Raw genomic sequence first — 22134 nt, 5'->3', positions numbered from 1 at the left:
ATATATATATATATATAGAGATATATACTTTTTTCTGTGCGGCCCGGTACCAAATGACAGACGGACCGGTACCAGTCCGCGGCCATGTGGTTTGGGACTGCTGATCTAAAGGGAAGCATCATCTCCTGGTCAGACCCTATAATTCACTGAAATTGGTGGAGTCGAAGTGAATATGCACACCCAGAAGAAGGCTAGCGGCAGGAAAGTGGAGGGGATTTCGCTGGGAGTTTGAGGCTGTCATTCGGATGGCGTTTGACTGGGAAGGGCCATTTTGGCTGCTACTGTACCTGTCTGCTCTTTGGGTGATCAAACAAACTTTAGGTGAAAGTCTTCCACCTGTATGCTGTTTTCTGTACGGCTGAAATTCTACTGAGACGTCCACAAATCTCTAACAAGTAACACAAGCTGCTAAAACCTTTTTTTAGTGAAGGGCTGAGAAAGCTCTTTGGATCACCCCAGGGTGTTCAGTCTTTTCAACAATCAACAGTAAACCACACTATGGGTTCAATCAGGGCAGAGCCCCTTAATAATGCTGACTAATGCTGTCCTCATGAGAACTTGGTGTAATTTATAGTACCTGTGTTCAGTTTTTCATAGACTGTCCTTAAGATTCCATGTATATTTTTCTGTTGTATTAAACAACAGATTTAGAGTCAGTTCTCAATGGATTTAAAGAACCTCTCTACTCATCCACCCAGACTGTTCTGTCTCTGATAGTCATGGATCTGTGCGGGGGGGATCAGCAGCACCAAAGCGCCCCTTTCTCTGAAAAGGCAGGAGGATGTTTGGGTTTTTTACAGAGGAGGAGAAAGCAAGTTTTGTTTTTAAATAAATGGGTGTTTTTCCACCGGGCGCCGCATCCCTTGGCCAACATGAGCCAGACAAGATTTGTGCCACGTCCTGTGTCAGAGCCTCGTCTGAGGATTTATAGAGTGCTTCCATAATGCACTTTCTCCCGACAAAGAGGGGGCATAAATCTACCCCTATTTTCCCCCCTCCTCTTTTTTTTATTTGCTAATGGGAACCTCAAAAGCCCCTTGGCTTGCTTTATCTACCCCATACACACACACTCACAAAACACCATGCAACATGCCCAAAAGCTGCATACAGAGAGGTATAAATTATAAAACCTGCCCTCATTCATCCTGGGATTTTTACTGGACGACGCCAGAGTTGCAGCAGTTTGCTACCAACAGGCCCTGAGTATAATATCCCTACTGTCTCCATGCTCGGTGGCACAATGAAATGTAAAGCGTGTTCATCTGGATATAATGAAGCGGCAAAAAGAAAAATAATAAAAGTCTCCCTAACAAAGAGTCTCATGGTGGGAAGCTGAATTAAAATACGCAGCGCTGGTAATGAGCTATCTAAATTCAGTTTATATTGCTTGGAATTACACAAAAAAAGCAAGACTCAAGGCAGCACTGGCAGCAGAAACAAAGAAAAAAAAAAAACTTTACACCACTTTCTGCTTCACTGCCAGAAGAGTCTCCTGTCGCGCGGCGGCACGCTCAGTCCTGGGGAAATCGTTTGAGCCTCAGCGTGTATCTGTGAAGGCAATAATTCCTTTGTAAACGACATCACCTCCTCGCCCATCTCTGCATACTTGGCGGCTGTCACCATGTTGGATACACTCTATCACTCACATACATCCTCACACGGAGGGATGTTAAAGCTTCAAGCTCTGATTACTGACAACACATACTCAGATGGGGCGAACACACATATCTGGACACACACGAATGCGCCATCTGTGCGGGGTCCACCCTGACTGTGATTAAAGCGACGTGCACATCCGCACCACGCTTTCCTGGAATGAGACTGTGGCTAAACGGGAGTGGCAACGCTTCAAAGTTATCTGGAGAACAGCTTTGCTTATTGGCCCCACACAGGCAGATTCCTCTCCTGCTCATGAGATGGGTGCTCTATTTCAGTCCTTATTTAAAGAAAAAAATAAAAAGGAATTGCAGAAATGGTTTGAGGGTGAGGAGATGGGAAATAACTTGTTTCTGTCAGCTGAAACAGGACCGGGGGAAGATTGTGAGAGCCGACTTAGCCACAGATAGACAGCCTAGAGACAACAGAGTTTTTTTTTTTAACTGCTCTGTACAGTGGCCCCTGGGAATCAATTAGAACAGTGGCGCGCCTGTTTTTTCCACCTTCATTGGCTCGGAAGCAATTTGTTTACTTCACAGTCCAGCTCTGGATGGAAAACATAACAAATCCTTCAAAAATGTCCACCATTCAGCAGCCAGTGAGCCAGAATCAGGTTCTAACGGCATGAAACCACAAGAAACGACACGTTTCATTGAATGTAGACAGAGAAATAAAGAAAAAATTTGTTAATTAACATATTACCTTTTAAACTCCCTGCTCATTATATCATAACACATATTATTATAGCTGATATTAGCTGGTTCATTAGTCAGGCTGTCTCCTCTTTAATGGTGCATTCACAATGATACGATCGGATTGAGCGATTCACATGTTGAGGAGTATTCAGGAGTGAAATGATGACATCAACTCCTCGCCCATTTCTGGGGTGAAGACAGCAAATTGATATTGAAGCACCTTTGAATGAACTTATGGAATGGACCTTCATGTTGCTTAAAATATTACTCCTCCAAAAACAGATTGCTCTAGAGCGTCCGACCAGAACTGACGAAGACTCCTGAATAGGTGTAGAAACGCCTTCAGAAAAACTAAGTGAAAGCTTGAAAGCCTCTGATTTAAAGGAATAGTACACCCAAAACATGATTAGCCTTCATTTTCTACTCACCCCCATGCTGAACAACACTCTGGAGTACTTTTTTGATATCTCAAATGCATCTGGAGATCTGGGAGGCTTCTTGCTGTCTGCTGACATTCAAATAATGGAGGTCTATGGCGCCCGAGGCAGAAAGGTCCATAAAAGTCCACAAAAAACGTGTCAATATTCCTCCATACTGCTCGTCCAATGTATTCCAAGTGTCCTGAGTTGGTAGCGTCCATAATTTACTCGAAACGAAGTCATTTAGAATGTTTTTAGAGCATAAACAGTAGTGTATAGGATTTCCTAAAAGCGCGTTCACGAGTCTACGGAAACCGCGGCAGACCAAACCAGACGAAAGTGCGCATTCAGCGTCTGTTCTGCCGATAATGCAAGCGTAGAAGAAGAAATGTGCTGTTTACCTGTGCAAAGAAAGAAACAACGAAAGAAAAATGTCTGAGGACTTCAGTGTTGAAGAAGAGCATGAGTTCTTTGCCTCCATTATTTGAATGTCAGCAGACAGCAAGAAGCCTCCCAGATCTCCAGATGCATTTGAGATATCAAAAAAGTACTCCAGAGTGTTGTTCTGCATGGGGGTGAGTAGAAAATGAAGGCTAATCATGTTTTGGGTGTACTATTCCTTTAAGCCTATCTGAACACACCATGAGAATAGAAATACTCTTTACTGTCCTGCAATAAGGAAGCGATCTAACGTTTACCATGATGACATATTAGCAGGTCTCTGCCCATTTACTGCACCTCCTTCTCCTGTCAGTTGACCAAAGCTACTGCATCTAGGATAGCAATGGCTGTTAAAGGAAAAGTCTGGTCAGCAAGGAATAATCAATGGGTCAATATTTATACCTAAAACTAAAGTAGTTATTTTCATTGCGATCACTGAGTCTGGGAGCGGCCATTTTTGCCCAAATATAGTAGCCCCTCCCTCCTGCCATCTTCCAGCAGTGACGTCACGGTGCGGTAAGCCTAGCGCCATTCTCCCCGCTTTACAAGCTAAATCAATGGGAACTACTAGACACATCTGCAATCAACAACAATTATTGAAGATTTCCAGAGGACTTCACCATTGAAATTCACCAGAGCTATAGTGAAACTGACAATGCCCACGTGCATGGCAGCTGGATGTTGGAATACATCGGGTAAAAGTGGAAAAGAATTATTTCACCTTTCCGATTCCTGATCCTCCACGGACGGGTTTGTCATTGAAGGGGGAGGATTTGCCATCAAACTTCTGGCCAGAGAAAAAACACGTATTATGTAGCAAAAAAGCCAACATTTGGAAGAAGAATGTTTTCAAGATGACTTGGATAATAGCGCGTTGTGACAGACACCAGATATAGCACTGGGACTTGATCAACAGCCAATACCGTACAGTGATGTCACAAATCAGTCAACATATTCTCATTATCAGTTCATATGAAATCGTACAAAAAGTTATGCACAGTATTTGAAGTTTTTCCTCGAAAAAACAGATCAGTGCGCATGCGCAGCCAGACAGACGAAAAAAGCAGATCCGCAGATGGACGTAAAACTGGGAAAAACAGTGCAATAATTACTTCTTCATGTCTCTCACTAGGTTGCTTGCTGTTCTGTTTTGTTAGGGTCAGGGTTAGGGTTAATTCTATGTTAAATTCTATGTTATTGAATGGTGCGTAAGATGCGCATGCGCAAGGATATCTTGTCTCGAGGCAAGACGTAAAAATACGACGAAATACGACGAAAAAAAACGTAAAAAACGTACGAAATACTGTGCATAACTTTTCGTACGATTTCATACGAACTGATAATGAGAATACACTGAACCAGTAGGTGGCAGTAGTGTTTTTTGACAAACATGGATGCCTCCGGTAAAGCACATTCAGATGAAAATTACTCTTAATTAAGAACACTGATCATTTATTGAACAGTATGTAATAATTTGAATTTGAATTCTGAATATGACCAGACTTTTCCTTTAACCGCCACCTCAAGTAAAAAGGGGCATTTTAACAACTACCGAAAACATTTCATGAACAGATGCTTGTTGCCACTTAAGGCGTTTTGCATACTAACCCTAACAACCTTGTATTTACACCCAGAAAAAGCAAAAAAAAAATTTTTCCTTTAACTCAAAACAATTATTCTTACTGCTACTAATAACTTGGTCAATCTCTGTCTGAGTGCAGGACGGGATCAAAAAATGGTAAAATCTTTTCTATCAAGGAAATCTCTCCAATCCATCTTTTAATCCATGTTATTAAAATGCTTGTCTTTATTTTATTTATAAATTTAGGACGTTACATTTCAAATGCAATGCCGTTATTAATATTATTATAAACATATAAATACAATTCAGTTTTTTGTTGTTACGCAAAGTTCATCAGGCTAACGTTACATAAATTAAGAGCATATATTCGCATATGTAAATACTACATTCCGGTACAGCAATTGCCCGTGTGTAGCCCATTATCACCAAAGTAAATTCCTTGTATGTACAAAAAACTTCCTATTTTCTGACTCTGTTAGCTGGTCAATGACTCAGGGTGTGTGTGAGCATGCAGTCTCTATAACTGCTGTTCTGTTTGCAAACTACACATTATAAACAGCTTTAGATGTTTATCTGGTGTCTGTATCATGATGTTTTTTGTTTTCTTGACTGGAAATATGATTTGGCTTTATTAAAAAACTTGTCCTACAGTCTGTGATTGTAAGGCAGGTGATTTGCAATAACTTGTCCTATTTCCAGCCTTCAGCATTTGCATCCATCTATCCCTGAACACAGCACGCTGTTCTCATCCTGTTGGGTGTCTGCAAGAGCACGCATGGGGACAGACTCTGACCTCCGAGCCAGGTTGCGCAGCCTCCAGCAGCTCTGTTACCATATGTCTATCCCCCTCACCCTCCACATGCAGACATTAAAGCGATTCCAGCTGCAATCGGTGAGGCAGCGGGGAAGCCTCACTGCTGTGTCAGGGAGGATGAACAGCTTATTGCTGCTGGAAAGTCTCCTGTGTCTCCCAGACAAAACTGACAGGTGTCACCTTGTTATTTCATGGGGGAAGAAGCTGCGGCCTGGGGTCCAAAGGGAGTTGATTAGCACAAACTTGCACACACACTTGCTGGAGAATTGAGAATTGAGCAGCAAGCGAAGCAGGAAAGTGCCAACAGTCAGGCGCACAGTTGTGACATCTGGATGTAGTTATCTTTGCCTTTGGAGGGGCTACTTTTCCCATGTTTTCATATTCAGGGAGCTGTAAATGGGATTAGTTAGATGTTAATAATTAATGTTATATTAAAATTTCACCACCATATTGCACAACAAGAAGGAATCGGGATCTCTAAGTCTATAATGCGTGTTTGTCTCAGATATTTTGATCAGAGTTTCTGTTTCAAGGTCTAAGGAAAGATATTTTATTATGCCTTCTGATCCGGACTGCCCTGAATAGCAGAACGAGCCAATCTGTTGTTCATCCATCCACATCAGCACAACTGCTGTTCTGAAGTTTAAATATCAATGCATACTCCCAAAATAAAACCTTACCAAGCCCATTTTCTGTCTTATTACCATTAGAACTTGTTCCTCTCATCCTCCTCCATAACTCCACCTATCAGTCACAAACAACAGGGAAGCCCTGCAGGCGCGCGCTGCTGAGCTGAGAAACACAATCCAGCCTTTGAATGTGAGCAATGAATGTTTGGAAGATAGCAGATGTGAACTAAAACAGGTCACCTTGTTAAGAAGCACAGACAAGTGGCGGAGATAAAGCAAAACACCTTGAAATGCCATTGGTGGTGAGTGATAGTGCAGAGATGTTATCGCAGAGTAATCAGCGCGATCAGCAGGGAGTTATCTGTGTCAGATGGACAGTTTTTACTTTTTTTTTTTATTCCTGCACACATCCACACCGGGAGCCTGGAGCAGGCTGCCCTTCACCTACCGTACCTTTGGTGTGAGCGGCGCTCAGCCCCGCAGCAAGCGCAGCCAACACGCAGACCAGCCTCAGCCTCAGCATCTTCTCGGTGGGAGATTCAGCAACTGCTGTAGGAGATGGACCACAGCGACCTCTTCCCTCCTCCTCCTCCTCCTTCTGCTTCTCTCTCCTCTCTTTTTCTTCTTGCCACCCTTTCTTTCTGATTTAAGGAGCGGTTTCTCTCCTCCGTCTCTGTCAGAGTGGAAACAGTTGACTGTCGGATGCGGGACAGGAGGAGCGGCGTGGAGAAGCAGCAGCAGTCCGACCCTGACGCGCGTCTCTCCGTAGCTACGAGAAGCGGCAGGTGAGGCGGACTGAGCCGAGCTGAGACGGGACCAGAGAGCGGCGCACCTCCAGTCCACACCGAGCGACGTCACAGGGAGGAGAGGTGGGCTCACTCACTTTTTTTTTTTTACTCCTCTCCACTCCAGCTCTCCCATCCTCCCTCCCTCCCTCCGCTTTCTGGTCTGTAGAGCATCCCACCGTACGGAAGAGGATTAGGGCCACTAGAAGAAAAAAAAGTTACCTGATTTTTTTTTTTTTTTTTTTTTCAGTATAGTATGGGAAAAAAGTCAGAATTCTGACTTTAATGTCAGAATTCTGAGATTAAAGTCAAAATTCTGAGAAAAAAGTCAGAATTCTGACTTTTTTCCCATGTTAAACTGAAATAAAATTTAAAAATCAGTTTACTTTTTTTTTTTTTTTTTTTTTTGAGTGGGTAATTAGGGCCACTGAAAAAAAAAATTTAACTGATTTTTAAATTTTATTTCAGTTTAACATGAGAAAAAAGTCAGAATTCTAACAATAAAAAAAAGTCAGAATTCTGACATTAAAGTCAGAATTCTGACTTTTTTCCCATACTAAACTGAAATAAAATGTAAAAATCAGTTAACTTTTTTTTTTTTTTCCCACTGGCCCTAATCCTCTTTCGTAGATTTCTGACTGAATTCTGACAATAAAAAAAGTCAGGATTCTGAGAAAAAAGTCAGAATTCTGACTTTAATCTCAGAATTCTGAGATTAAAGTCAGAATTCTGACTTTCTTCCCATACTATACTGAAATAAAATTTAAAAAAAAATCAGTTAACTGTTTTGTTTTTTTCCAGTGGCCCTAATCCTCTTCCGTACACCCCACTTCAATTCAGTTCAGTTTATTTCTATAGCACAAATTCACATCACATTTCACAGCACTTTACAGAGACAAATTAACCAGATCATAAAGTCAGATTAAATCAAAGTTTTCTATGCATCAAAGTCTTCTAAGCATGCTTGTAGCGACAGTGGAGAAGAAAAACTCCCTTTTAACAGGAAGAAACCTCCAGCAGAACCAGGCTCAGTGTGAGCGGCCATCTGCTGAGGCCGACTGGGGTTCAAGGAGACAGAAGCAGAGATGCAAAAAGCAGCTGTAAAAGGCGGCCCTGTCCAGGAAACACAGCCATGCTCCGAGCCAGCTCCCATGTCAAAGGATGAAGAGAGCACATCCAGCCAGTCACAGTCAGAGAAACAGGACTACACTGGAAAACAAGCCGATCTCGAAAATCTATAAACAAAGGTGTTGATGGCAGCAGCACAGCTGATATTTGATCACTTCAGAGATGGACCATTTCCCATAAACCAGCTTAGCTGTCTATCGGTAGATGCGGTGCAAGCTTTAAAAAATAGCTCTGGACATCCAAAAAAAATTTTCAACTCTGTTTATTTCCGGAGCTCCACTTTAGCTACAACACAAAACCCTTTACAGGCACAATTTAATAAGATGCTCCCAGGGACATATCAAGAGTTGTGGCCAGAGGGACCTTGGCCACCCCGTGGTTCCCCTATCGGCTGATTTGTTGTTCCTGTTGGGATTTAAAGGAAAAGTCTGGTCATATTCAGAATTCAAACTTCGAGTTCAAATGTAAAGTGCGTTACAAATAAAATTCATTATTATTATTAGGGATGCACGATATAATCGGCCCCCTATCGGTATCGGCCTTAAAACTGAATCTCGGACATCGGCCACCCCACCGATATTTAACCTGATATTTGATCAGCTTCTGAGTTTCTAAAGTCTAAAAAAAATAATAATAAAATACTACTTCTTCTTCTTCTTCCTCAAAAACTTCTTTTTTACAGACTTAAAAACTTCTAAAGACGAGGGAAAAAATATTGATACATTAAAATATCCCAATATCTTCATATGCTGATATATTGCCATTTAAAAACACCATATCAATCTCTTTTACTAATGAAATATTGCTATATGTCATCGTTATGCTACAAAGTCCCCCGAAAATTCACGAAATTTTGCCATATTTTTATATGTCGATATATTGACGCGGTATCGATCTATCTTACTAACAAAATCTCACAAGAATTTGCAAGATATCACGAGAGTTTGTAACAGAACGAGGAAATTTCACGAGATTTTGAAAGTAAAATAGATCGATACTGCGTTTTTAAAAATCAATTTGATATCAGCATATGAAAATATATTTGAGTATATTATTTTTCAAAGTGTCAGAAATGGATAACAAAACTGCTATTTTCAATGACTACTTATTTTTGTCCAGCTTTAACATCGGTATCGATATTCGGTTATCGGCTACATGAGTTTTAAAATATCGGCATATCGGATATCGACCAAAATCCCAATATCCTGCATACCTTATTATTATTATTATTATTAAACCAACCAATCAGTGCACAGCTCATCTAAATATTCATGAGCGTATCATAAAAGGAAGAAAACCTGTCCTTTCATTCTACGGCTTTTAACCAGGCTTGCATTAGGACAGCAAATATGCCATTTTCAGCCCAACCAATGTTACACACCCTATTCAGAGACTATAAGGACCAAATACCCTATAGAATCATTCTGTGAACCCTTTAAACTGAAGCCATATAAAACAGATTAAAATAGCCATCATGCATAACAAATAAATTGACCAATTTAAATGAAATAAAAGTTTCTATCCTTTTACTATGTACTTCTTATATTTTAAATGTTATTGCTAGTTTCAGAAACTTGTAATGAAATTAAAAAAGGCCCAGTGGAATATTGCTTGTTTGTTGAAAATAGAACAATATTGTTTACCAAGGTTCAGTGAGTGTAAAAAAAAAAATCCTTATTCTGTTCATATGTTTTGTCTATACGGTGTGTGTCGGTGTTGCCTTGGTGCCGGGCAGTGAGATTAATAATAACTTTTTCCATTTTCCTGAGGAGCCTATCTCAAAGGAACTTTTCTGTCTCCTCTTATGAATTATCTCTACTGGTTTAGAATTATTCTGGGAGACAGAGAAAAATATTGGCTCTGTTATCTCTGGGGAGAAGTGGGGGGAAAAAAAACACAAACAAGATGACAATGAACAGATTTGATTCACAGTACTCACTGATTAAATTAGGTTTGGTCTGTGTTTTTCTCTTGGCAAATTATTTAGGTGAGATAGAATTACCAGAAAGGTTTCCACATAGAATCCGGAGGGGATGGGAAAAAATATGGGTGGGGGGGTTGCAGGAATTTATAATCCTCAGATCCAACAGGAGCGCTTTAATGTTTGCAATTGAAATTATGTTAAATATTACATTTAATTTGTTGCACGTGGGATCCTTTGCACAGATCGTGCGTTTAGATTGTCCACAATCCAAATAAAATTAATGTTAATCAAGACCAAGTCCAACCAAGTTTATTTTTATCCAGCTAATTTATCGACTGCGAAAAATGATCTATGAATAAAAATATTAAAAATAAGTTTATTTGCCCATGATTTAATAAGGTAGATAAGATTATCTACTAACGTAATGAGTATTTTTGTTAATGATTAGATATTGTGCACCTGAAAAAAGGCAAGTTTTTTGTCCAGCACAATTCAGTACATGGACAATTCAAACTGCTTTACATGAATTAGATAATAAATTAGGCTTTTGTTTGGCTATTCTATAAAGCCCGGAGCGCAACACTAATCCAGACATATTGAATTGAAAAAGCTTTCTGGATGAGAAGCGAAATGCCTTCAAACTTGGAAAAAAGCGCAGGCGTTTTTTTTATTTTTTGGAATTACCGTCTGATACTTACCCCTTTTTTGCTTCTTTTCCCAGACGGAGCCACTTCTCAGCAGCATCTGAGCTCCGTCTCAGGTGACTTCAACCTACTATTCCTTGTCACGATTTGGCTAAGGTTAGTTGACCCAAAAGCAGAGGCAGGGAGGCAGAGGTGAATCTCTTGTGGATTTAATAATGAGATAGCAGAAAACAGAGGCAGGTTATCCAAAAATCCAAAAAGAAAACAAAGTCCAAACAAACATGAAACCAGGAGTCCAAAAAAACCTAAAATCAAAACATGAAAACTAGTCTAAACGTACCAGAAACCATGGAAACATCAGGGGAATCACAATCATAAGGAGGAAGGCTCAGAGAGAAGGAGTTGGAGCAAGTTTGACGGTGTTTGACGAGGACCCAGCAAAGGGGAACTCAAGAGAGAGGGCTTTTAAAGGAGACTGAGACAAAGAGGGGGGTAATGAGGAAACTGGGAGCAGGTGTGCAAAGAACAAGAGAGGGAAAGAGCTAGGGAAGAAGGAGAACACAAGAGGGCAGCAGAGAGCAACAAACAGAAACCTGGAAGACTGGAAATAACAAAATGATAATCAAATAACCAGGACTATAAAACATGGATAAAAGAAAACTAAACACTAGAAAACAAGGAGTAAAGTAAGACTGAATACTCAAAAGAAAAACATAACAGAAACCTGACAATTCCTTATGGTGCAAAATGCAGAAGAAAAATTGATATTTTTATTCTACCGCACTCCAGACGTTCTGTGGATGTACTACTTTTTAAATCAATTATTTTGATGGAAAATATGTAGCTATGACATTCTAATTACACAACTACCAACTTTAAATTATATTTATTTTCAGTTTAACTGTTTAGCTTACTGTGCAGCCGAATTCTACATTGCTACATTGTCTTAGTTTTTTTTTTTTATTATATACCTTTAGAAATGGGTAATTTGTTCAATTTAAGTCTACCAATCCCCACCGCAATTACATTGTGTCACCAATAGGGGGACCCCCTTACTTTTAGATTTCCTGAACTATGTGATTTAAAAAAAAATGCAATAGGAATTGTGAAAGGTTGCAAAACAAGTATTTTCTAACATCTGGAATTTAAAGATAAACATGCTTTATTAATATCACTCAGAGAAGAAGAAAGCGGGATGTGCAGCATGTACAGCCCTGCTGTGCATGTTTCAATGACTAAGCTTTATCGGGTACTTTTATCTTCTCAAGGCTGTTTTCCAAATTGCAACCAGCTGCAAATGGCCAATTTGGTCAGAGTCCTCATTCTGCTTCTGTAACATTGACCCACATTAAGACCACCTTATGATGACCTTCAAGCTGTAACACAGATGTGATAACAATCTACTTCATACACAGTCCTAAAGAACATTTCCTCTATGTTCTCTCTGTCTGGGAGGTGACAACCATGTTTTGGTACCTGTTGGTTCAGTTGAAGAAATAAAAAAACAATTAAAAACCTTCAGAGGACATTTATTCTTGTGTGATAGCTAACAGAAACCTGGATAATTTAGGGCAGCACATAACAGACCTCTCAGTGACAGCAGCCAAAAAAAAAAAAACCTTCAGCTCCTGAAAGCAGAGATACATAGAGAGAGAAAAGTCTGATTACAGGTGCTGGTCATAAAATTAGAATATCATGAAAAAGTAGATTGATTTCAGTAATTCCATTTAAAAAGTGAAACTTGTATATTATATTCATACATTACATACAAACTCATATATTTCAGATGTTTATTTTGTTTAATTTTGATGATTACAAATGACAACAAATGAAAATCTCAAATTCATCATATCAGAAAATTAGAATATTACTGAAGACCAATAAAAACAAAGGATTTATAGAAATGTTGGCCAACTGAAAAGTATGAACATGAAAAGTATGAGCATGTACAGCACTCAGTATTTAGTTGGGCCTCCTTTGGCCTGTATTACTGCAGCAATGCGGCGTGGCATGGAGTCGATCAGTCTGTGGCACTGCTCAGGTGTTATGATAGCCCAGGTTGCTCTAATAGTGGCTTTTAGCTCTTCTGAATTGTTGGGTCTGGTGTATTGCATCTTCTTCTTCACAATACCCCATAGATTTTCTATGGGGTTAAGGTCAGGAGAGTTTGCTGGCCAATTAAGAACAGGGATACCATGGTCCTTCAACCAGGTACTGGTAGCTTTGGCACTGTGTGCAGGTGCCAAGTCCTGTTGGAAAATGAAATCTGCATCTCCAAAAAGTTGGTCAGCTGCAGGAAGCATGAAGTGCTCTAAAACTTCCTGGTATGTGGCTGCGTTGACCCTGGACCTCAGAAAACACAATGGACCAACACCAGCAGATGACATGGCACCCCAAACCATCACTGACTGTGGAAACTTTACACTGGACTTCAAGCAACGTGGATGAAGTGCCTCTCTTCTTTTCCTCCAGACTCTGGGACCTTGATTTCCAAAGGAAATGCAAAATTTACTTTCATCAGAGAACATGACTTTGGACCACTCACCAGCAGTCCAGTCCTGTTTCTCTTTAGACGCTTCTGACGCTGTCTGTGGTTCAAGAGTGGCTTGACACAAGGAATGCGACAGCAGAAACCCATGTCTTTCATACGTCTGTGTGTGGTGGTTCTTGAAGCACTCACTCCAGCTGCAGTCCACTCTTTGTGAATCTCCCCCACATTTTTGAAGGGGTTTTGTTTCACAATCCTCTCCAGGGTGCGGTTATCTCTCTTGCTTGTACACTTTTTTCGACCACATCTTTTCCTTCCCTTCGCCTCTCTATTAATGTGCTTGGACACTGAGCTCTGTGAACAGCCAGCCTCTTTAGCGATGACCTTTTGTGTCTTGCCCTCCTTGTGCAAGGTGTCGATGGTCGTCTTTTGGACAACTGTCAAGTCGGCAGTCTTCCCCATGATTGTGTAGCCTATAGAACTAGACTGAAAGACCATTTAAAGGCTTTTGCAGGTGGTTTGAGTTAATTAGCTGATTAGAGTGTGGCACCAGGGGCCATCAATTTTGAACCTTTTCACAATATTCTAATTTTCTGATATGATGAATTTGAGATTTTCATTTGTTGTCATTTGTAATCATCAAAATTAAACAAAATAAACATCTGAAATATATGAGTTTGTATGTAATGTATGAATATAATATACAAGTTTCACTTTTTAAATGGAATTACTGAAATCAATCTACTTTTTCATGATATTCTAATTTTATGACCAGCACCTGTATATGAGCTGAATCTCAAGGCTGCTCTGGGCTCACTTCATGTCCATCGATGAGGCACTGCAGCAGAGCAAAACTTGCTGCCACACGGTGACATTCAGCATGGTGGAAGATAGAGCAGCTCTGTCGCATTAGGAGGGTTTTGAGGCACCAAAAAACGCGTATGAGTGACACTGTTAGGCTACGTTCACACCACTGCCTGAAGTGACCCAAATCTTATTTGTTTGGCCCATATGCGACCTGGATCTGATCTTTTCATGGCAGTCTGAACAACACAGATCCGATTTTTTCCAATCCGACCCAGGCCACTGGGCTATGAGGTCCTGAATCCGATACGAATCTGATCTTTTCAAATGCGACCTGTGTCTGAGCTGCCAGGTCGCATTCATCCGACCTGAACGCCATTTATACCCGAAAGTGGTCGCTATTCTGCTTCTTGCTACGCAGAAGCAGAAAGAAAAACAACAACCATGCACTGCAAAAACCATATAGAAATAAGTACAAAATTTCTTAAAATAAGTGTATTTACCCTTAATTTTAGTAGGTAAATAAGATGATTTACTACTCCTACTCCTAAAATAAGATAATTAGATAATATTCACTTGAAATAAGACAAAGCAATTGTTTTTTTCTTATTTTAAATGTAAATTGTCTTGTTCCATTGGCAAGGTGTCTCACGTATCTCCTCAATTCAAGAAAAAATTTACTTAATTTAAGCAAAAATGACTCATATAGATTTCCATTTTTTGTAGTGTGGCAGACGACGATGCGGAGAGCAGTATTTGTAAATGCTATTGTTTTGCTTGTACAATAATTCAGAAATCCAGTAGGTGGCACTGTTGCACCTCATATAAGTTTGTATTTATTTTTTATTTTATATGGTTCAATATTTGTGTAATATACCTTAAAATCATCGTTTGTTTTGAATGTTAGTAACAGTATTTTATTTAATTAGGATTAAGATGGATGCACGTAGTTTGAAAAATGACATTTCCGTTTCCTGTCAACATTGTAAGCTATCGGCACCACACTTGTGCTTCGGCGTGGACTGTACGAGCTCACAAAGGCTAAGAACTGCATTTGCTAGTTAAGACAAAAGAATAAACCCAGCCTTAGTCACAAGCAGGCCAAAGTGGTATGTTTGTTTGCTACATTTACTGTATGTTAAGTTATGTTGTGAGGCTAATTATTTCTGTTGTATTTTTCTGCTTATTTTGTCAGTTCTACGTTGTTTAAGAGCATTAAACATCAGTAAAAGGAACTCCTGTCTTCGCGTTGTAACTGAGGGCGGCATAGTATTTATGTTTAACCATATCGAAAAGATTGAGTTTTTATAGTTGGAAAAGATCGATAGATGGCACTACCGTCCATGTTTACTTCTGTAAACACAGAGCATGCTGGCCTGGGACGTCATTGCATCCTCTACTGCGCATGCAGGACTGTAGTTCACACAGCAGATCACATACAAGTTACATATATTTGGAAATATGAACAGCAACGCAAAAAAAAATAGGATTTCACAAAAAAATCAGAATTGAGCATCAAGGTCTGCAGTGTGTCAGCCTTAGACTCAATCTGATGGGTTAACAGCAACTCTGTTGGCAGAATGCGAGCATTGGACAAAAGTAATCAGATTTTACCTTTTCTCAAATGTATCCATATCAAATCCACTCATTTTAATTTCAAGTTTTTTTTTTAGAGGAGTTTAATTATCTTGGGGTCTTGTTCACGAATGAGAGGATGATGGAGCGGGAGATCGACAGGCGGATTGGTACGGAGTCTGCTGGGAAGCGTGCGCTGTACTGGTCTGTTGTAGTGAAGAGAGAGCTGAGAGTTATGTTTCTGTTACTTGCAGAACTTTATTTTTGATAAAGAGGTAGTAGCAGGAGTAGGGGTGTAGAGAACTGTTGCTTGTCAAACATCATGTTTTGCTCTAAAGAGAGTGATCAACACCTGACAGCATGGTGAAATTTTTCTTATTGCTCCCTTTACAACTGAATTCATGCCTTAATCCAGTAGCTAACAAAGTGGGTGTTGCACCCCCTAGAGGGAGGCAAGCAGAAGCGTGTGACCCTAAACATGCAGGTAGTGCTACAATATGTTTTTTTTAACCATAGACGAGTTGATTTTAAGCCCAGGACAAAATCCTATTAAAATCTGTAGTAAGACAAAATGTAATTTACTAATGTTTTGAATTAAATCTTTTTGGAAATGTTCAATCAGTATGTTAAAACTGCTTAAAGGAGAAGTCCGGTCATATTCAGAAATCAAACTTCTAAAAGTACTTTAAATATGAAATTGTTACATACTGTTCAATACATTATGTGTTTTTAATTAGAAGTAATTTCATTTGTGCTTTATTGGAGGCATCCATGTTTGTCAAAGAACACTACTGCCACCTACTGGTTAGTGACGTCACGGTGCGGTATCGGCTGTTGATCAAGTCCCAGTGCTGTATCTGGTGTTTGTCACAACGCGCTATTATCCAAGTCATCTTGAAAACATTCTTCTTCCAAATGTTGGCTACATATTACGGGTTTTTTCTCTGGCCAGAAGTTCGATGGCAAATCCTCCCTCTTCAAGTTGGCGATCCAACGACCAACCCGTCCGTGGAGGATCAGGAATCAGAAAGGTGCCCGATGTATTCCAGCATCCAGCTGCCATGCACATGGGCATTGTCAGTTTCACTGTAGCTCTGGTGAATTTCAATGGTGAAGTCCTCTGGAAATCTTCAATAATTGTTGTTGATTGCAGATGTGTCTAGTAGTTCCCATTGATTTAGCTTGTAAAGCGGGGAGAATGGCGCTAGGCTTACCACACCGTGACGTCACTGCTGGAAGATGGCAGGAGGGAGGAGTTACTATATTTGGGCAAAAATGGCCGTTTTTTTACTGATTAACGCTAAAATGATTAAAGGAATAGTACACCCAAAACATGATTAGCCTTCATTTTCTACTCACCCCCATGCTGAACAACCCTCTGGAGTACTTTTTTGATATCTCAAATGCATCTGGAGATCTGGGAGGCTTCTTGCTGTCTGCTGACATTCAAATAATGGAGGTCTATGGTGCCCGAGGCAGAAAGGTCCATAAAAGTCCACAAAAAACGTGTCAATATTCCTCCATACTGCTCGTCCAATGTATTCCAAGTGTCCTGAGTGGGTAGCATCCTGATTTACTCGAAAAGAAGTCATCAAGTGGGAATGCTTATGCAATCCCACTTATTGTTGTTCACTTTAAATTTTTCTGACTCTAACTAGTCCCGCAGTTTTCAACCGATTTCAACAATTTTGGTATCAAAACGTTCAGCTTGTTCAGGAGAATTGTGCTATGTCTTTTGGTAAAGATATGTTTTGTAGTTTTCGCGATATTCTGCTTTTTCTGCGTTTTTTTTTGTCCCATTGAAATGCATGTAGAATTCTTAGATTTCAGCAAAATTCAGCTAAAACTTTATCATCTTCGACCTTTAACTACTTCAGCATACTTTCAGCTAGAAACACCATTCAACTTTTAAAATGTTTCCGTATCTTTCTGCTATTACTGTTTAACTCAGCTTTTTGCTAACTTTTACAGTTTTGCTTCAGTGAAGCTTCAAACTTTAGAAGAAAATTTTAAGATTTTCAAATTTATAATGGAAGTCTATGGACGGAATGTTCAGCTGCTAGAGTGTGCAACTCTAGCGTTTTCAAACATTTCACTCATGCCGAACAGCTTCAACTCACTCGCTCATTTTTTACCCTATCTAGATAAATTATACATCAAAACGTAGGGATTTTTGTCAGGATTCAGAAAATGTAACCCTCATTTGTGTGGCATTTACGGTTTTCCGACAGCTTGGCCCAGACCACGAAGAAGTCCACACTTCCCCAATAGAAAGCCAATGAGAGCTCTCTGAAAATCCGAACTGAAAATTCAAAAAAACAGACTTTTTCGTATCGCTCCCATTCGGGAACCATTCGACGTAGCAACATGAGCCTTGGGGAAGTTGTTCCTCAGACCTTCCTAGCACTCACATTGAAGGAAGTGTGTCGATATCTTTTATCGTTTAGCTAGGAACAAGGTTTGTTCGGGGGTAACAAATCTGTCCGAACCCCAAAATCAAGATTTTGACAATTATACACTTTTTTACATCGTCACCACGCCTAGACGAAATATTGTAGAAATATGAAAGTTACACCAGTTGTAGTCCAAAGATGGCTGACGCTCACGGTGAAAGAATTTTTTGAATACCTTTTACGGTTTTGGCTCACTGCTCGTTTGTTCGGAGGGAAAGTTTTGCTTTTGAGACTTCTGCTCTACCATTGAGTTGCCTGTTATTTAATGAGACCAGCAGGATTTCTCTAACCTTTATATTCCTCCTTCCCATTAAGGTTGTGAATGAGCTACAGCCATGAAAGTTACCCCAATTGGAGACAAAGGATAGCTGTCGCTTAGACTGAAAGACATTTTTGGATACCATTTACGGTTTGTCTTCAGCACTCGTTTGTTCGGAGCTGCTATTCCCATTCAAAAAAGCCTGAGAGGAAAGGAACGAAAGTGAAGCGCATGTCTCTCTGTCACTGACAGGCTCGTTAACGTCGTCAAGGTAACCGTGCTTCAAAGGATTTTACCTCCACCACTTTAAACAGCACATTTTAATCTAATGGAGGGAGACAACACTGATTTAACATTAGGAAGTGGATACAATATGACTACTGGCCATGACCCTTCCCTTCACACGCAACCCTAATAGACTTTCAAAATAAGACTCCAGGGACCCTTCAAAATAAAAGCCCCTAAATTAAACTCATATTTTTTTCCCAGCATACCGCTCAACATTATGACCCAAACTCAACCACTTTTTTAAAAATGAGACTCTAGGGGGTTTTCAAAACACACCCCATGGAAAATTTCAAAATAAAAGCCTCCCATTGCCACTTTATCTACTGCCCTAATAACAAGGGAAAAGAGTGATTTAACGATTGGAAAGTCATCAAGTATCACTGCTGGGTCTGACCCTTTTCTCAACACACAACCCTGCTAGACTTTCAAAATAAGACTCCAGTGACCCTATACAATAAAAGCCTCTATATTATACTCGCCTATTAATTGATGCAAATGGCTCAGCATTATGACCCAAACTCTACCAGCTTGTTTCTATTAGACTCTAGGGACCTTTTCAAAACATACCCCAGAGCAAATTTCACAATAAAAGTCTCCCATTTACGCTCTAATACAGCATCTATTCACCCAATAACATTGAAAACCAGTGATTTCATCTTTGGAAATGGATTCTATATCACTGCTGGGCATGACCCTTCCCTTGACACACATCCATGATAGACTTTCAAAATAAGACTAAAGGGAACCTACAAAATAAAAGCCTCTTCCTTACGCACACTCATTCATTGTGCCGTATGGCTTGTAGCTATGACCCAAAGTCAACCAATTTCTTCAAATTACACTACCAAGGCCTGTGGACCACACACCTCAGTGCATATTTCTTAATCAGGTTCTAAGATTTATACTGTAATAAAGCATCTGCTAACCTTGTAACATGCAGCCTAAGCCTGCCAACGGTGCTTTCATTACCACAGCGGCTCGTAACATGCAGGTTCAATTTTTTTTTATAAATTCAGCTCCTTAAGTGGTATTAGCTCTCTTTCTATAAGCTTCTCTCTCTGTCCTTCCTCTGCTTCTCATGGTCAGTCTTGCACATAGGTTTGTAGATTTTCAATCCTCTAAGGATGACACTGTTTTCTTTATGCTGATCAACCGACACATTTTAAATAATTTTCCAATGGTTTGCCAAGTCTTGACATTTCCACATATGATTTCAAAATGTTAAGACTTATTCAATACCATTGTCCTCAACATTTTACTTCCCATCCTTAAGCTACAAATTTTTTCTTCAACCAGATAAGATTAAAGTTTTTCTTTGTAATTTCTTTTCTACTTCAGCTAATTTCATACTTTTCAGCCTATGTTGTGAACTTTGGCTTCATTCTGCTCTGTTTCTGGACAGGAATTAAGCTTTTCTGTTTGCTGCTAATTCATAACACGCCTGACATGTTTCTGGAAAGTAGGTAAACCCCCCTTCAAAATTTCTTTATACATTTTTCTAGAAATTTGGGAGACATTATATTAAGACCCTTCTAGTGCCCACATTCAAGACATTTTTTGATATCATGTATGGTTTGGCTGTGCAGCTTTTAAGATGAGTTTGTTTCTGCCATTTTACTGCCAAATGATTCTACCCTACAAAATCTTCAGATGATTCAATTGTTTTCTGCAGTTTGAGGTTTCTGATGACTTCCTATCACATTTTCATATGTTCTTCAGGTAATTTCAGCGTTTTTCATTCAGCAAAAGCATTCCCACTTTGATGTTTCTCCGAAACAGCTTTTTCTAGTTTAGAATGTTTTTAGAGCATAAACAGTAGTGTATAGGATTTACTGAAAGCGCGTTCACGAGTCTACGGAAACCGCGGCAGACCAAACCAGACGAAAGTGCGCATTCAGTGTCTGCTCTGCCGATAATGCAAGCGTAGAAGAAGAAATGTGCTGTTTACCTGTGCAAAGAAAGAAACAACGAAAGAAAAATGTCTGAGGACTTCAGTGTTGAGGAAGAGCATGAGTTCTTTGCCGAGCTGAATGCGCACTTTCGTCTGGTTTGGTCTGCCGCGGTTTCCGTAGACTCGTGAACGCGCTTTTAGGAAATCCTATACACTACTGTTTTCTAAATGACTTCGTTTCGAGTAAATTATGGACGCTACCCACTCAGGACACTTGGAATACATTGGACGAGCAGTATGGAGGAATATTGACACGTTTTTTGTGGACTTTTATGGACCTTTCTGCCTCGGGCGCCATAGACCTCCATTATTTGAATGTCAGCAGACAGCAAGAAGCCTCCCAGATCTCCAGATGCATTTGAGATATCAAAAAAATACTCCAGAGTGTTGTTCAGCATGGGGGTGAGTAGAAAATGAAGGCTAATCATGTTTTGGGTGTACTATTCCTTTAAATCATGGTGACACGTATTAGTTTTAGGTATAGATAATGATCCATTGATCATTCCTTGCTGACTTGACTTCTCCTGCTGGCTTATAGAAACACTGAACAGAATCAGATTTGTGCATTGGAAACATTTTTAACTACATTTTTCCTGATGTTTTACAAATCATTAATTTCTATTGACCTGTTAAATAAAATCCTGAGTTTGTGGTCGTATTGCGACCGAACGAGAAGTCCAAAGTGTGTGAATACTTTTCCAAAGCCTCTTATTTCTTTCATTCCTCCCTGTTGTGTTCATCTCTGCAGTTGCCCTGGAAGTCCCAGGAAACGGCATAAAGAAAAGCCCAGTTTAAAGTCGGTTTCTCCACCTCTATGAAGGACCCTCTCAGAAACGCCGTCCCATGGACTCTCTGCTTCTTTTCCTCCAGCAGTCTGGCTGGAGATCCCTCTGTGCACAGCGAGTGTGACAGATAGAAAAGCACTCTCATGGATCTTAATTTGATCATTTGCTGAACACATGGAGAGAACAGAAACTCCATCTTCTTCATTTCTGAACCTAATGGTCCATTGTGCTGCTATTTGGAATGTAATCATAGAAAGAAACGAACCCCTTTACTGTAGTTGTGCATTGTTTTGTGTCAGACTAAAGTGGTAGTTAAACCCTTTTTTTTCTCCACTCTATGGAGAAAACATTTGAACTTGATGTTGCAGACCAACCAAGGCTGATGCCTCTTGGATGTTGTTGTCATTCTGTTTCCTGTTGCTACCCCCCCCCCCCCCCCCCCCCCCGCCCACTAAACCCCATTTTCCCTCTGGGCAATCTAGCAGCACATTCCCCCTTTCTCTTATCTGTCCCTCAACTCCTTGGTCATTTTGTCTCAAGCAATCACCCTCCCATGTTTCTATATGTCCCATCTCTCATCCCGTATCTCCTCCCACACCCTGCCCTTGTTTCTCCTGATGCCTCTTCCCCAGCTCTATACATGGTCTAATCACTCCACTGTCACCCCATTCAGATCTCTCTATCCGCCTGTCGGTTCCCTCGCTCTCCAGTTAGTGTGTGTGACAGAGTGCAGTGCCTCGGCATACTCCCACTGACAGCTGGCTGGAGCAGCAGAGGAGGAGGAGGTGAGGGGGGAGGATGAGGGGAGGAAACG

At 40.2% G+C, this 22134-nt stretch overlaps 1 long non-coding RNA gene across 1 annotated transcript; it reads left to right on the top strand.

Moving 5' to 3' along the window:
• The first annotated feature begins 6261 nt into the window (after positions 1-6261).
• Positions 6262-21744, top strand: LOC119794685. Its single transcript, XR_005282249.1, has 3 exons — positions 6262-7105; positions 10795-10873; positions 21284-21744. It is a non-coding gene; the product is annotated as an uncharacterized LOC119794685 (long non-coding RNA).
• The last annotated feature ends 390 nt before the right edge of the window (positions 21745-22134 follow it).

Source organism: Cyprinodon tularosa, unplaced genomic scaffold, assembly GCF_016077235.1.
Source record: "Cyprinodon tularosa strain WSP-4 unplaced genomic scaffold, ASM1607723v1 ctg487, whole genome shotgun sequence".
Lineage (NCBI taxonomy): Eukaryota > Metazoa > Chordata > Actinopteri > Cyprinodontiformes > Cyprinodontidae > Cyprinodon > Cyprinodon tularosa.
Note: the sequence above shows the minus strand (reverse complement) of the source record. Positions and strands in the feature narration are given on the sequence as shown.